General features: G+C 40.2%; 1 protein-coding gene across 1 annotated transcript in view; it reads right to left on the bottom strand.

Moving 5' to 3' along the window:
* Positions 1-18,386, bottom strand: part of ZDHHC9 (zDHHC palmitoyltransferase 9) — an 86,588-nt gene that overhangs the window by 35,085 nt on the left and 33,117 nt on the right. The window lies entirely within an intron of this gene.

The raw sequence follows: 18,386 nt of genomic DNA, 5'->3' as shown, positions 1-18,386 counted from the left end.
ATTTCATGGAATTATAAAGGAGATTAGAGATAATATGCAAGAAACGTCTGGCACATAGGAGAAACACAATCAACACTATATGTTATGATGATGACTATATGTAACTGCTTTACTATATGCAACTACACCCCATCTCCCTCCTTTATCTACACTGCTGACTAAGGGTAGAAAGGTCAGAAGAAGGAAACCCATTCTTCACTTTGTTGAACCTGTGTCATCCATGTACCCTCATATTTTCAGAGCCTCTAAATTTGTCACTGAAGTTAATCCTTATCTGCCTGACCTCTTGGTTTCCCAATCCCAGGGGCACCCTAGTCCCTGATTAGGAAAAGCTTGGGCAGTAATCTTGTTCTGGCCTAATGGCTGCTCTATAGCACCATTGTCTCAAGTGAATCCTCAACATTGCCATCATATCCATTTCAACAGGTGAGTGATCAATGGAATCTCTTTCATTACATACCTCCTGTATTCATAGCACTGTGCTGGGATTGTTGGCTCCTGTCAGACACTGAAAAACACCTGGAAGATACCACTGCATGAAAGCCAAACATACAGAAAGCCCTCATCCCCAGAAAATGCCTGGAGTGGCAGGGAGGGTGATATTACAATGCAACTGAACTCAAACCGAGCCTCTGTTTCTATCACTGATACCTGTCTGCTCCTGCTGGTTCTCAATTTTGTTTCATCTCTGAACTGTGGATTTCTGACTCCAGCCTGAATGGTTTTAGGTGCTATGCTTGAACCCTCAACACTAGCCCTAAGACTACTCTCGCACCAAGAAAGACCACTTATTAAGAACTCATAAGAGCCAGGAACTAAGCTAGGTGCTTTAAGACTAACCTAGGTTCCTAGGTTCCTATCTAGGTTCCTTAGATATCTAAACTTGATATCTAGGTGAGAGCATCTGATACTGACCCGGCACAACCCTGGTCTCTGACTCTGCCCAGCCTTATCATTCCAGGAGCTGACCTCGAGGGATTGTGTAGCCCAAAATATAAACTGGCTTATCAGTCAATCATTAAGTATGTACTGAGCACCCACAGTCCTCCCAGCCTATACTAAGCACTATAGGAAATACCAAAGAAGTATATGACATGATCCCAGGCTCTAAGGAACTTGAAATATTCAAAGACAGAAAAGAACAGCTCATGTGAAGTCATTAAATATAAATAAAAAACAGTGCAGAGTCCAGTTCTCAACTATGCACAGCAGAGCCTCCAACCTTTTAAGGAAAGCTTGCCTCAAAAGTTTGTACCCTCTCAAATACTGTTAGTAGAAGAGTAAATTAGCTATTTTTTTCAGTAGGGCTATTTAGGAGTATCAATGTTTTTACATTTCATAGCCATTGACCCAACAAACGTACTTCTATCAAGAAATAACACAGGGGGGACGCCTGGGTGGCTCAGTGGTTGAGCGTCTGCCTTTGGCTCAGGGCATAATCCTGGAGTCCCGGGATCGAGTCCCACATCTGGCTCCCTGCAGGGAGCCTGCTTCTTCCTCTGCCTGTGTCTCTGCCTCTCTCTGTGTGTGTCTCTCATAAATAAATAAATAAAATATTTTTTAAAAGAGAGACAGAAAAAAAAAAAAAAGAGAGACAGAAATAACACAGGGGTGCCTGGGCGGCTCAGTCAGTTAAACACCTGCCTTCAGTTCAAGTCATAATCTCAGTGTCCTGGGATCAAGCCCCATGTCAGGCTCCCTGCTTGGTGGGGAAGTCTGCTTCTCCCTCTCCTGCTCACCAACCCCCACTCATTCTCTCTCTCTCACTCTCTCTCTCTCTCAAATAAATAAAAAATCTTAAAAAAGAAATACTAGTGCCAAAGTCCAAAGATATATGTTCCAAATGTTTACTATAGCATTGCTTGTAATTGCAAAAGTTAGCAAACAAAAAATTCTTTATTGTATAGCAGTACTATGCAGCTATTAAAAATAATGAGATATAGCATATATACAGAAAAGAACAGACCATTGCCTTGCTGTATGTGTATATATTTTAATCAAATTATACATTAAAATCTAAGTATTGAAAAAATAAAAATAAAATAAAATCTAAGTATCGGGGCACCTGAGTGGCTCAGTCAGTTAAGTATCTGACTCTTGATTTCGGCTCAGGCCATGACCTCAGGGTAGTGGGATCGAGCGCCACATAGGGTGCCATGCTAACCATGAGATTCTCTCTATCCTCCTACTCCTCCCCCACTCAAAAAAATTAAAATTAAAAGAATTAAGTATCTATGTGCTGATACGCAAATATGCCTAATATATTAAGTTTAAAAACCCATTATCTAAATGTTTATAAAATCCAACTCCTATCAAACAAAAGAATTTATCTTGTGTATATGTATATGATTTTGTATATGCATATTTTTAAAGTATGGAAGGATATTTACTAAACATTAGTCACTTCTGGGGAGTGAGAGTGGTGAACAAACTTTTAAGTTTTATTTTATACACTTTAATGTCTGAATTAATTACGAGAAACATAATTTTAGAACTTAAAAATTAAGATTTAAAAAGGTATTTTAATAAGGCTCTGTATTTGTTCAATATGTCAGAATGACCACATGCATTTATCTGCTCTCCCTCCTAAGACACCATTAGAATTATAGTGAAGGGATTTAAAAGGTATAAGCACATACCAAAGAAAAGGGGCATCAGATGACAATATATGTAAAAAATGAAGGGAAAGGTGTTGACAGAATACACAGAACTAAGGCTGATTTGGGAGCTGATCAGCTCAGGAAAAATGCCATACAGAACATAGGAGGACTCCAGGAAAAAGGGCAATCAGCAAAAGCGATGATATGATTAAGAGCTAGGAAAATTAAGGATACAATAAAGGCACAGAATGCAAGAAATAAATCCAAAAGGAGCAGTAAAGAAATCCCAGGGAAAACAAAAGCTGTACAAGAAGTCCATGGGTCAAACATGAAGAAATGGTTCAAACTAACACAGGAAGTGGGCCTTAAGGAGAATAGAATTTATTTTGAGCAATAAACAAAATGAGAAAGAAACTGGAAAATAGAGATACGATAAAGAAGGCATATGTTTAATCTACCCATAGCAGAAATACATACATACATACATACATACATACATGGCAATCAGAAATTCAAGGAACATATAAAACTGTTTAAAATGCTATTTTCCAACAATTAAGGCAACTGGAACGGAATTATATAGAGCAAGCAATGGAGGTTGTAACATTGCAACTACAAAGAAGAAAATGTAATCAAGGCCCATCCCTTGGCTTTACACAGATATATATTTATATAGTCATAATAACATAAACACTATCCTTATTGGTTTTCAATTTGGGGGATCCAGTCTAGAGGCAAATAACAGAAAACTTAACTGTGATTACAAAGTATAAAGTAAATGTTAACAAACAATGTAAAAAAATAGCATATAGAAATTGGAGAGTAGACAAAATTAGGGGAAATGGAAAATTGCTGTAAAGGCTAATACTTCAGTTTTAGAAAGTGCAGAATCAAGAAATACTATCTGTAGAAGATGGAACAAAAAAGAGTTTTAAGAGTTTAAAAGTCTTCTATAAAGGCAGAAAGATAGCCAGGAAGACATACAAACAAAAAGATACACATTAGAATCGTTGTCTCTGGAGAGGTATACTAAGTAGAGGAACTAAAGAGAGTGAATAAGAGCCATGTATTTGGAGGAAGAGAGTAGTGGTGCTGCTGTGTAAGTGAGCAAAATCCCACCTATTAGAGCAGCAAGTCACTAGATGATGTTTAGAGCTGGTAAACCCTGATGGGCAGTATCCACATATCATTTAGAGAAAAGGGATCATTGGAATACTCCCCTTACTGATCTCCCCATTTCTATCTTTCCCCCATTTGGTCTATTATTAACACAGCAGCTAGAGAGATTCTTTTTTTTTTTTTAAGTATTTATTTATTTATTTATTTTAAAGATTTTATTTATTTATTCATGATAGTCACACAGAGGGAGACAGAGAGGCAGAGACACAGGCAGAGGGAGAAGCAGGCTCCATGCACCGGGAGCCCGACGTGGGATTCGATCCCGGGTCTCCAGGATCATGCCCCGGGCCAAAGGCAGGCGCCAAACCGCTGCGCCACCCAGGGATCCCTTTTTTTAAGTATTTATTTTAGAGAGGGAGAGAGATCGTGGGGTAGGGACGGGGCAGAGAGAGAGAGAATCTCAAGCAGACTCTGTGTGAGCATGCAGACCAACTCAGGACTTGATCTAAGGACCCTGAGATCATGACCTAAGCCAAAACCAAGATTCAGATGCTTCACTGACTGCACCATCCAGGCGTCCCTAGAGAGATTCTTTTAAACATTAACCCAGACCTTCCACCCAAAGCTTATCCAATGGCTTCCCATCTGTGAAATAATAGGAAAAATATATATATTGGTCTCTGCTCCCCAGTTCATGTGTGGCACAGAGCTAAAACCCTTGTAAATTCCTAAGTGGTAAGAGTACTACAGCATGTTTAGCTCTAATGTTTGGTCTTTGACCCTGATTCCTGACATAGGGCTCCTGAAACCCTTGTAATTTCCTGGAAGATAGAAGCATCTTTTGTTCTAATGAAGCAACTCTAAGTGGGCTCTTGGATGATTACTGGATGGGGGCTGGTCACCAGCAAGATCAAACCATGATTAGAAGCTTGGAATTTTCAGCCCCATCTTCATCAAGAGAAGGGAGAAGAGCTGGAAATGGAGTTAATGATTGATCATGCCTACAAGATGAAACCTCCAAAAAAGTCCCAGAAGTATGGGATTCGGAGAGCTTCCTGGTTGGTGAACACATCCATATGCCAGGAGGCTGACACACTCCAGCTCCATAAGGACAGGAGCTCCTACACTCGGGACCCTCCCAGATCCTGCCCTATGTAGACATGTCATCTCTTTCTGGCTGTTCATCTGTATCCTTTAGGGTATCCTTTAATAACCTTAGATCAACCTAAGTTAAGTGTCTCCCTGAGTTCCATGAGCTGCTGTAACAAACTAACCAAACCCCAGGAGAGGGTCATGGGAACCTCAGATTTATAAGGAGTCAGTCTGAAGCACAGGTGACAACCTGAACTTGCCACCGGCATCTGCAGTGGGATGGGGGGAACCATCTTGTGGGATTGAGTCCTTAACCTGTGGGACCTACTGCTATCTCCAGGTAGATATTGTCAGAATTGAATTAAATTGTAGGACACCCAGCTGGTATGACAGAAAATTCCTTGTTATAGGGGGGAAAAAACCCACACACCTGGTGTCAAAAGTGTTGCAAATGTGACAGTAGAGTGAGAGTAAAGGAGACATACAGGAGGGAAGAAGGAGACTTTTCTAACACATCATCTCCCTCAGAACAAAAGCCAAAGTCATTACAAGGGCTCACTAGATCTTATACAATCATTTGTCTCACCATCTCCCAACCCCTGCATGTCCTGCTACTCCCCCTTGTTCATTCTGCACCAGCCCCAGTGGTCTCCTTGCTGTTACTTGAACATGTCCGCGATCTTAGTACTGGCTGCACTTTCCACCTAGAATGATCTTTCCCCAGATAGATGCATGACTTGCTCTCTCACCTCCTTCAGAAGGTCCTTACTTAAATGTCCCCTTCTCAGAGAACTTTTCCCTGGCTACACTATTTGAACTTGCAGCAGCCCCCCCACAAAATCTCCCTATCTCTTTTCTCTGCTTTCTTTTTCTCCCATAGCACTTAGTGTCTTTTAACATACTACATATCTTAACTATGTATTTACAGTGTCTTTTTTTTATGATAGTCACACACACACACAGAGAGAGAGAGAGAGAGAGAGAGGCAGAGACATAGGCAGAGGGAGAAGCAGGCTCCATGCACCGGGAGCCCGACGTGGGATTCGATCCCGGGTCTCCAGGATCGCACCCTGGGCCAAAGGCAGGCGCCAAACCGCTGCGCCACCCAGGGATCTCTTTACAGTGTCTTTTAACATACTACATATCTTTTTTAAAAGATTTTATTTATTCATGAGAGACAGAGAGAGAGAGACAGAGAGAGGGAGAAGGAGAGAGAGGCAGAGACACAGGCAGAGGGAGAAGCAGGCTCCATGCGGGGAGCCTGACATAGGACTCGATCCCGTCTCCAGGATTGGGCCCTGGGCTGAAGGAGGCGCTAAACCGCTGAGCCACCCAGGCTGCCCACATACTACATATCTTAACTATGTATTTACAGTGTATTGTTGCTCTCCCCCACTAGAATGTGAACTTAATAAGAGCAGAGACTTTTGTGTTTTGTTCACCACTTTATCCCTAGTGCTGAGAACAGTGACTGGCACATAGTAGGTGCTTATTAAAGGCTAAACTGCAGAGGTGCCTGGTGTCTCAATTAGTTAAACATCTGCCTTCGGCTCAAGTCATGATCTCAGGTCCTGGGATCGAGCCCTGTGTTGGGTTCTCTATTCAGCAGGAAGTCTGCTAGCCCTTCTCCTGCTTATGCATTCTCTCTCTCTCTCTCTCTCTCTCTCTCTCTCTCTTCTCTCCTTCTCTCAAATAAATAGAAACCTTTTTTAAAAGGGGCTAAGTTAAAAAAAAAAAAACAAAAAAAAATAAAAAAATAAAAGGGGCTAAGTTAAAAAAATAAAAATAAAAATAAAAAGGGCTAAGTTGCATCCCCTCAAAATTCATATGTTCAAGTCCCAATATTACAGAATGTAACTGTATTTGGAGATTGGAAGTTCTATAAAGAGGTGATTGAGTTGAAATGAGACCATTGGCATGGTCCAGAATGACTGGTATTCTTAGAAGAAGGGGAAGAGACACCAGGGGTACAGATACAGAGGGACAATCACATAAAGAGGCAGCAAGAGGGTGGCCATCCACAAGTCACGGAGAAAGGCCTGGAATGGAACCTTCCCAGATGGTCCTCAGAGAAAACCAAACCTGCCACTATCTTCATCTTGGACCTCCAGCCTCTAGAGGTCCAGAACTGTGAAAGAATCAATTTCTGGGGACGTCTGGGTGGCTCAGCGGTTGAGCATCTGCCTTTGGCTCAGGGCGTGATCCCAGAGTCCTGGGATCGAGTCCTACATAGGGTTTCCTCCGGGGAGCCTGCTTCTCCCTCTGCCTGTGTCTCTGCCTCTCTCTGTGTGTCTCTCATGAATAAATAAATAAAATCTTTAAAAAAAAAAGAATCAATTTCTGCTGTTTAAGCCTCCCAGGCTGTGCTATTTTGTTATGGCAGCCCTAGCAAACAGAGAGCTCAGTGAATATGTGGTTTGAATGAATGGATGAACAGGTAGGTGGGTACAGCAGGAACATTAGAAAAACTCAAACCAGAAACAGCTTAAAAGTGGTGGACCTCAGGGATGGGAATACAGGTGAGGAGGAGTGGGGCAGGAGATAGTTTCTTTTTATTATAAGTCCTTTGGCTTTATTGAATTTTTATCTACATGAATGTATTATTTCAGTAGATATTCTTAAATGTTGATTTTTAAAAAGGGATTTTACAGAACAAAAGAATATAGGTTCATGAGGCTTAATATTACTGGTTCTCAATCCAGAGCAATTTTGCCCTCCAAGGACATCTGGCAATGCCTAGACCTTTCAGATTCTTAAACTGGGGGAGAGTGCTACCAGCATCAGTTTGGTCAAGGCTGGGGACACTGCTAAATATATTACGGTGCGCAGTACAGCACCCCACAAAATGTCAATAGTGGTGAGATTGAGAAATCCTTTTACATAATTGTGTGGATGATTGTGCCATAACAAGCTGTTAAGGAAAGTTATGGCTATTTAGTAAATAGAATTAACCTCTGAGAAGAATATAATATAGGAGAACGACACTACAATCCATTCTTTGGTGCCTTTGTCAGAGAAATATTCTGGACTGCATGATAGTTCTAATGGCAGAGCTAGGAACATGGGAGGCACAGTAAAGATAGGAGGACTGACTTCTGTCCGTAGGTCTTTATCCAAACCTTCAATACAGACAAATGTAAATGGCCATTCATCCCACATTTCCTCACTCTCACCTCACTGCCTCTCCCTGCCATTCTAATTCATCCCCTCTGCTCTCTATAAATCAATATTCAACACTCTTTTTTTTCTGTTATCCCAGACTCCAATTCCAAGATCTGCACCAGACCACAGCTCATGCTGGAATGCCTTTTCTGCACCTTCCAGCCAAGATTTCTTTCTTCTTTTACCTCTCTCATAAAATCTCCACTCCCTGGAAAAGAGGGAATAATTCCTCACAGGTTCCATCTTGTATAAAAACAGAACCCCTTCCTTGTTCAAAAACCTACCAAAAGCACCTACTTTCCCCCACACACCACTAAGTAAATAATATCTAATATATGGGTTTATTAGGTGTTTTGATTGTTGTATATTCATGATAAATGTGTCTGTGGTAGTGTTGTCCAGTTAGAGGTGGTGTAGACAAATGTCTGGTGATCTGCTTTGGGAATATGTTTTCCAAGGGGAGGGGTATGAGAAGAATCAAGGGCAGTCACTGTTCCATGCTATTGGTCAGAATATTAATTTTGACCTCAAAGAGCAACATTTTCATGTTGCCAGGTACTAAGAGCCTGCTAGGGAAGGGGAAAGATCCTGTTCCAGAAACAGGGCACTATGGAACATCTGTAGAAGGAAGCACAAGAGACTGGTAACAGTGGTTGCCCTCAGAGGTCAAAACTGGAGAACTTAGAGATAAAGGTGGGAGAGAAACCTCTAATTTTCAGTGTATATCCTTTCATAGCTTTGGAATTTTGTTCCATGTGTATTTATTAGCTTAAAAATTAATCAATTTTTGGGATGCCTGGATGGCTCAGCGGTTAAGCTCTGCTTTCACAATCAGGGCGTGATTCTGGAGTTCAGGGATCGAGTCCCATATGGGGCTCCCTGAGGAGAGCCTGCTTCTCCCTCTGCCTATGTCTCTGCCTCTCTCTCTCTCTCTCTCATGAATATATAAATAAAATCTTTTTAAAAATTAATCAATTTTTATGTCATTATACTGCACAAAACTATAGTATTTGTATCTCAAGTCAAACTTCTACCCAGCTACAAATGGATATGAAAATATCATGTTTTTTTATACTCAGAACTGAGGTATTAAATATATATCCTGGCAATCTGTTAGACTTTGAATCACACACTGAGAAAAAGACTAAAAAGAAATTATCTGCAATGATATGCTCCTTATTGATATGATTGTCTTTAAATGGCATGGAAACAGGCAGAAGAAAATGGACCTAAACTAAACTGTTCATATACTTCCCTAAAGCAATACTTATAAAAATAATTGGAAGTCTGAAAAAATGCAGCGAAAAAATTTTATTTACATTTTAATATAATATATAATTGATTCACCAGGAGCTTTATTTAAGTGCTCTGTGTTCTAGATGACAAGAGAAGACCATTTTATCTAGGAATAAATAGTTCTTTGCCTTGTTTTATTTTGGATGCAATAATGATGAATACCAAATCCCTTGGGATGAAAAAAATGCTTTATCAATAACTCCACTTCCTCAAATTTCCCTCATTTCTCCAGTGCCTAAATATCAAATGTCATAAGCTTAAACAAAACAAAGATATGGAAATGTCCCTTGTTCAGCCTGAGCCTCTTGTATGAAGATATGCTCCTTTTTTAAAAATATTTTTAAAATTCATTTATTCATGAGAGACAGAGAGAGAGAGAGAGAGAGGCAGAGACACAGGCAGAGGGAGAAGCAAACTCCATTCAGGGAGCCCGATGTGGGGCTAGATCCGGGGACCCCGGGACCACACCCTGAGCCAAAGGCAGACACTCAAACGCTGATCCACCCAGGCGTCCATACACCTTTTTTTTTTTTTTTAACCTGACCTGTAAGGCCCTTCTGAACTTGAGGAAGTCTACCAGACCTCTGGCCATCCAAGGTAAAGGGTCATCATTCTGGTATACCTCCCCCTGGCTACTCCAGGAAACTGACTTTAGTTCCCACTAATGAACCTCATCCTACTGACACCTCCTATCACATTTTGCTTCTAATCTATGAATTAATTTGCACAGCAGGTGAGCTGGAAACTAATTTTCAAAAGGTGACATGAGCATGTTTTAAAAATGTGCTTCTTAACCCCTCTTATAAATGATGAAGGAATCAGGCAGGCTAAGCTGAATCAGCTAAACGAGGCAATCTACCAACCTGGAGATACTCGGTATATTTCTTTCCCTATACCCTGTGTGTATCTGTTCTGGGTTGAATAGACATCCCATTGGTTATTATATTTATCTGTGGAAATTTGATCTCTGTTATTCTAAAATTAGAAAGTCATCTCTTCACCCTTACAAAGTCTGTGTCTATCTGATGACAGCTTTATTGGTTGTGAATGTATACTGATACATTTGTCTGTTAAGACTGCCATAACAAAATACATAGATTGAGTAGCTTAAACACAGAAATTGATTTTCTCACAGTTCTGGAGGCTAGAAGTCCCAGATCAAGGTGCCAGCCAGTTCAGTTCCTGGTGAGGGCTCTCTTCCACCCTTATGACCTCACTTAACCTTTATTACCTAGTTATAGGCTCTATCTCCAATACAGTCACATTGGGGGTTAAGGCTTCAGCATATGAACAGAGTGGAGGAATTCAGTTCATAACAACTGAATTCACAGTAAAACGGACTGTTTCATATTTTAGTGAATTATCAGGTTATCAAAGATATACGCAGAAGCATGTATCTACCCACATAGATACAAACATTATTTGTAGAATTAGTGGGGATGGTGCATAGAATGTATTTGAGGGAGGAGGAAGAAGGGTGTTAGGGAGGAATGGAAAAAATCAGCTGCTTGGAAAGGAAAGGAGAAACAGCCAAACTCTACAAGGGTGGTCTCTAACCAGGGGAGTGTTAAGTTTTTAGTGTAATCTTGCACCAAAGCAAACAAATTCCACAGAATTGAATAGGATTCTTTGAATCCCCACTCCTCCTAATGTGCACAAAGTCAAAGCTCTGCCAGGCAGGCTGGAATATGAACATTGGCCTAACCTGTCCCATCCTGATTTCAAGCTGGAGAATGGCAACTATGTCCCTTTTACTCACTGTCTACACTATTGCTGGGCAAAGAAGCATTTAAATGTTTTTGATGGTGATGATTATGGAGAAAAATGGAATATAAATGGCTACTGGCAAGTTTCATCGAAACAACTTTTATAACCCCATTATTAAAGAGATGAATATCTTCATATTCCTAAATAAGAGGTAATCACATGTCTAAAGCCTCTTTGCCCCTCACTTATTTTCTTAAAATGCTATTCTCATTTATTCTCAATCTTTTCTCCCAGGTGTGCATTAGTTACTATGGAAACATTGGGATACCATAGTTTGAGCATATCAACATTCCCACATTCTATTAGAATATGAAGCCAATTTATACTGTGGTATTGGAGAGAGAGTTCTCACTCAGAGTTATAAATGAATGCAAGACAAAATGAAATGCATGGCACTGCCACACAAATACAAGCCCCACTTAGCACCACCAAATGGGCAAGGCTCATCATATCTGCCCACTCCATGTATCAGAATCCTGACTGTAGTTATCAATGTAATTGTCTTAGTCTGTTCATGCTGCTGTAACAAAATACCATAAAAGGGGTTGGCGGGGGCTTATAAACAACAAACAGTTATTTTTCACAGTTCTGAAGGCTGGGAAGTTCAAACTCACATATTTGATGTCTAGTGAGAAACTGCTTCCTAGACAGTCAACATCTTCTCACCGTGCCCTCACATGATAGAAGCAGCAAGGGAGCTCTATGGGTCTCTTTTATAAGAACACTAATCTTATACATGAAGATTCCATTCTCATAACCTAACAACCTCCCAAAGGCCCCATCTACTAATATCATCACTTTAGGGGGTAAATTTCAACAGATGAATCTGGGGGGGGGGCAAAAACATTCAATCTATAGCAGAGGTCTACCAAGTAAAGACATTTATCCATTAAGAACATCAGCACGGGTTCTTTGTTCTTTTTGCTGTAATTGTCATTTATTCATAAACAATTTATTTGTGTCATTTCCACTTCAATCCAAAAGCTTTTAGGCTAGTCATTTTAAATTTCAAAGTGGCCAGATTTTTTTGCTGTAGTTTTATTGTTAATTTCTCATTTTTAATTTCATTGTGGTAAGAATCTACACATGTGTGTACCAACTACACATCTCGACCACAATGTGCCACATACAACTAAAACTGAATGTATCATCTTCTCTCTTGAACTCGATGCTCCTCCATATTCTTTATCTCAGTTGCAATACCACATCCACCCAATCACTCAAGCAAGAAAATCTGCAAGTCAGCTTCGCCTCCTCTCTCTCTTATTCATTAAATTGGATCAACCACCAAGCCCTACAAATTTTACCTCCTAAAAACCCTTCAAATTTCTCCCCTCCTCTATATTTCTTGACATCTACTAGTTAATGCTATGAGACATAAGGATTAAGTTTACTTCCACCACTCAGATCTCCCATACATCCCTTCCAATATAGTTTTAACATTAATTTTATTTCCTTGAATGGTTGTCTTTTTCGCTTTTTTAAAAGAGTTTCTTTCTTTCTTTCTTTCTTTCTTTCTTTCTTTCTTTCTTTCTGCTGAGCATGGAACCCAATGTGGGGTTCCATCCAACGACCCTGAGATCAGGACCCAAGCTGGGATCAAGAGTCAGCCTCTCAACCAACTGAGCCACCAAGGCGCCCCTCCTTTTCACTTTAAATAATATGCATAAACTTACATTTCCTGTTTGATCAACCATAGGTAGTTTCTCCTAACTGCCCATTTTGTAAGATGAAGACATTAGTATTCCATATTTCCCTCTCCCTCTTCCCACACCTACCTCCCAACTTACTTCTGCTTCTCCACATCTGTTTTCACACTTATCTGTGCCATCATCTTTTTTAAAAAATATTTTATTTATTTATTCATGAGAGACACAAAGAGAGGCAGAGACATAGGCAGAGGGAGAAGCAGGCTCCCTGCAGGGAGCCAGATGTGGGACTTGATCCTGGGACCCCAGAATCACGACCTGAGTCAAAGGCAGACACTCAACCACTGAGCCACCCAGGTGCACCCTGTGCCAACATTTTATCAAACTCCCTACTTGGTCTTCCTAGTCTCATTCTCAGCCCCTCTTAACTCTTCACATAATAGCCAGAGTGGGGGCAGCCCGGGTGGCTCAGCGGTTTAATGCAGCCTTTGGCTCGGGGCATGATCCTGGAGACCTGGGATTGAGTCCCACATCAGGCTCCATGCATGGAGCCTGCTTCTCCCTCTGCCTGTGTCTCTGCCTCTCTCTGTGTGTGTGTCTCTCATGAATAAATAAATAAAATCTTTTTAAAAATAGCCAGAGTGATCATTTATAAACACAAATCAATCTCTACTTTTGTCAATGACAGACTAGCTTGTTTCAGATTAACCACTCCATTGAGAGCAACTCCAAAAGCTGAACACATAAAAACATTTTTAGTTACATTGAAGGGTCATCAAGGCAACAAGAAATTGAGACAGGCCAAGATTCTGGAAGAGAGAGGGAGGAGGAGAGAGGAGAGATGTGAACAAGCTATCTGGCTGCATTTTTACTTTTAAGCCATTTGGTCATTTGAAAGCTGTAGAATTATAAGCTAAGAACCTTAGCAAAAAACAAAGCAGAAAATAGTGCCTGAGAGCTAAGAAGCTGAGAAAAGCTTTCAGAAGTCTAATGAAACTGAGAAGGGAAAATGGAGTTGAGTGGCCATGAAGGAGAAGCTCTGGTAAATACCACAGAATTTCAGCTGAATCCCCCAAAGGGCCACAACCCAGAAGTAAGAGAATGGGAAAAAGATCAGCTCTCATAAAGATGGAAGCCCAGTACCAATCTCTAATCAGATTAAGGTGATGTATCCCTATCCTGAGTGCTTGTCAGAGTAAAAAGTAAACCCCCTCTGGAGGAAGATAGCATCAACCAGCACCTCAAATTATCTCTTTAACTTTTTATATGTGGTCCAACATTCAATCACTAGTCATAAAGCATGCAAAAAGGTAACCACTGGCCGAAAAGCAAGAGAAAATAGGGACAGAACACTTGGGTGGCTCAGTCAGTTAAGCATCTGACTCTTGATCTCATCTCAGGTCTTGATCTCTGGGTCATGAGTTCAAGCCCTGCATTGGGCTCTATGCCTAGCATGGAGCCTACTGGGAAAAAAGAAAGAAAAGGAAATCAGGAGAAAAATAGACAATAGATACAGAGCCACAGAAAACCCAGATACCACAGTTCTCAGACATAGACTTTAAAATAAATGTAATTAATACATTCATGAAATTAAATGACATAATGGAGAATCACAGCTATAGAAGATTAATTGCCTATAGAAGAATTAAGAAAAATTGGGAGCCAGATTTCCCCCTTTTAACCTAGTAAGAGGGCTTGGGAGCAGCAGCAGCCTGATTACTATAATAAATTGCCATAGACTGGGAGGCTTAAATAACAGAAATTTATTTCTCATAGTTCTGAAGGTTGGGAATCTATGATCAGGACACCAGCATGGTCAAGTTCTGGTGAGAAGCTCTTCCTGGTTTGCAGATGGCCACCTTCTCATGGTACCCTTGTATCTCCTCTTTCTTATAAGGGTACTGATCTTCCATCCTCATGACCTTATCTAAACCCAATTATCTCCTAAAGGCCTCATCTCCAAATACCAACACATTGGGAATTAGAGCTCCAACATATGAATTTTGTGGGGATACAAACATTCAGTCCAGGGTGCCTGGGTGGCTCAGTGGTTGAGCATCTGCCTTTGGTCCAGGTCGTGATCCCGGGGTCCTGGGATCGAGTCCTATATTGGGCTCCCTGTGGGGAGACTGCTCCTCCCTCTGCCTGTGTCTCTGCCTCTCTCTGTGTCTCTCATGAATAAATAAATAAAATCTTAAAAAAAAACATTCAGTCCATAACAACTTTAATGACAGTGAGCAAACCCAGTGCCCAGATCTTGGTTTCTAAATACTAACCTCCATTAAAAGGAACCAGGGATCCTTGGAAAAAAGATTAATCCTAGGACGGGGGCACAGAAAGTATAAGACGAGCCTGAACCTTCTTTTTGTCCCTAAAAGTAAAGAAGTGCTCAAAGAGTAATGGGGGAAATATCAAAAGGACACAGAAGCCAACCTAAAAGGGCTCCATTGGCCAAATTAGACCATCATAGTAAATGATAGTAATAGATTAAGACCTATTAAATAAAGTAGGAAGTCATGAGTGCATAATAAAATGAATGAATAGGGATCCCTGGGTGGCACAGCGGTTTAGCGCCTGCCTTTGGCCCAGGGCGCGATCCTGGAGACCCGGGATCGAATCCCACATCGGGCTCCTGGTGCATGGAGCCTGCTTCTCCCTCTGCCTATGTCTCTGCCTCTCTCTCTCTCTCTGTGACTATCATAAATAAATAAAAATTTAAAAAAATAAAAATTAAATGAATGAATGAAAAGTTTGATGAGGAACTGGGGATAGATATAGATATACAGTTATACAGATATACAGTTTCAAAGAACCTGTCCACAAAATACTTAATATTTGTGAAGGCAAAAAGAATCACCCTACAGTCGAGAAGCCTGGAAGACATCAACTTAATGCAATGAAAGAACAAAGCATCACTTCTGTGGTTTCCTGCCAAAAACTTATAAACCAAATATAATCATGAGGAAATATCAGATAAACACAAGTTTATCTTGTTGTGGGACATTTTACAAAATAACTGGGGCATAATCTTTAAGTGTCAAAGTAATGAAGTCAAGGAAAAACAGAGCAACTACTGTAGATTGCGGGACACTAAATAGGCATGACAACCAATTGCAATGCTTCATTCTGAATTCGATTCTTTGGCTGTAAAAGATGTTATTGGCAAGTTGGTAAAACTTGAATGGGTATCTGGGTACTGGATAATAGTGATATATCAATGTTAATGTTCTGATTTGATGGTTATATTGTAGTTTTTAAGAGAATTCCCTTTGTTTTTTAGGAAATACACATGAAACTATTTTGAAATGATAGAACATCATGCCAGTTACTTACTCATAACAGGTTCAGGCAAAAAATTCTTCGTAATGTATTTAAAACTTTTCTGTAGGTTTGAGATTGTTTCAAAATATTTTTAATGTCTTATGAAGTTAAAAACATGATGAATTAAAATTTATAACATTAACAGCATACAACAACAGCTCAATTTATAAGGGAATAAATAGAGTTAAAGAATTGAAAGGTTCTTACACTAAGCAGTGGTAAAAGTAGTAACAGTAGGTTCTAGTCAATACTACATGTTGTAATTTTTAGGTTAACAACTAAAAGAAAAACAAAAGAATGTATTACTAGTAAACTAAAAGATGGAAAGTAGAATAATAAAAAATACATCATACTTAGTGGCTCACTTCCAAAGGACAGAGTATGGGAGGGGGAAAACATAGTAACTTTACAGTGAAGTAACCTGGCAGACACCGTCTTTTTTTTTAAGATTTTATTTATTTATTCATGAGAGAGACACAGAGGGAGAGAGAGGCAGAGACACAGGCAGAGGGAGAAGCGGGCTCCATGCAGGGAGCCAGACGCGGGACTCGATCCCGGGACTGCGTATCACGCCCCGGGCTGAAGGCAGGAGCCAAACCGCTAAGCCACCCAGGAATCCCCCCAGACACCATCTTAATCAAGGTTAATAGGACCAATGATAAGTCATGTTGATAGCATGTACCCTCCAATATGATGCGATGAGAAAGGCACTTCATCTCTGGGATACACTCTCTCAAAACCCAATAATCTAATCCAACCATGGGAAAACATCAGACAAACTCAAATTGAAGGACATTCTACAAAATGCCTGGTCAATCTTGCTCAAATCCTGTTAAGGTCATGAAATACAAAGACTAAGAAACTGTCACAAATCAGAGGAGACTATAGGGACACGACAACTAAAGGCAATGTGGTAGTACAGACTGGATCCTGAAGCAGACTATTTGGACTCTTGAAATCCAAATAACATCTGAAGTTCAGTTAATAAAGATGGAGAAATGTTCGTTTCCTAATTACAACAAATGAGAACATCCCAGAAAATTGAAATTAGGAGAAATTGGACCTGAGTGTGAGGTTTACAGGAACTTTCTGTATTACCTTTGCAACTTTTCTGTAAATCTAAAAATATTTCAAAAAAGAAAGTTTATATAAAACAAACTTCATAAATCCAAAAGTAGACAAGAAAGGAACAAAAGAAAAGAACAGGTATAATAAAGATGCCAGAAATAAACCTAGATATGTCAATAATTACATTAAATATTATTAAAGTTCCAATTAAAGAAATGGTCCAGGAGTGCCTACCTGGCTCAGTCAGTAGAGCATGCAACTCTTTTTTTTTAATATTTTATTTATTCATTCATGAGAGACACAGAGAGAGAGGCGGAGACACAGGCAGGGAGAGAAACAGGCTCCATGCAGGGAGCCCAATGTGGGACTTGATCCCGGGACTCCAGGATCACGCCCTGAGCTGAAGACAGACGCCCAACCACCAAACCACCCAGGCATCCCAGAGCACACAACTCTTGATCTCTAGGTTGTGAGTTGAAGCCCCACATTTGATGTAGAGCTTACTAAGAAAGAAAGAAAGAAAGAAAGAAAGAAAGAAAGAAAGAAAGAAAGAAAGAAAGGAAGAAAGAAAGAAAGAAGAAAGAAAGAAGAAAGAAAGAAAGACAGACATAGTCCAACTATATGAAAAAATCAACCATATATTGCTTGTGAGAGCTACATTTTAAGTGTAAGAATACAAAATGGTTAAAAATAAGCAACATATGGCAAAACAACACATCATGCAAGCAATAATAAAAATATATCAGGAGAGGGACTCCTGGGTGGTGGCTCAGTCACTTAAACATCTGCTTTCGGCTGGGGTCATGAGTTGGGCTCCCTGCGCAGCTGGGGGCCTGCTTCTCCCTCTCCCTCTGCTCCTCCCTCTCTCTCTTGCTCTCTCTCTAATAAATAAATAAAAATCATGCTCATGCATATTCTCCCTCTCTCTCTCTTTCTTTCTCTCTCTCTCTCTCATAAATAAATAGAAATCTTTAAAAAATATGTCAGGATAGCTATATGAATATTAGACAGAATAGACTTTATATTCTGGAGGATCTGGAAGGCTGTGTGCATACAAAGGGCTGCACACATGCTCACGGGAGATCAGAGATGGCTGACCTTAGGCCCTATACAAGCAAAGAGTATAAACCAGAGAAGACTTGTAAACTGCCTGAACTTAGAATGAGTATACCAACACATGCACAGATTCCCTAGGAAAAAGGTGGAAACCTTGCTGGCTCAAAGTATTTAAGCAAAATCTTTGACAAATAATTGACTAATCATTAAGTTATGATGACCCAAGGGTGAAACCTAGATGGCTAGGCTTAAAAAT

The sequence above is a fragment of the Canis lupus genome, chromosome X, assembly GCF_048164855.1.
Source record: "Canis lupus baileyi chromosome X, mCanLup2.hap1, whole genome shotgun sequence".
NCBI classification, from domain to species: Eukaryota; Metazoa; Chordata; class Mammalia; order Carnivora; family Canidae; genus Canis; species Canis lupus.
The sequence above is the reverse complement of the archived record's forward strand: the minus strand, read 5'-3'. Positions and strand labels throughout refer to the sequence as shown.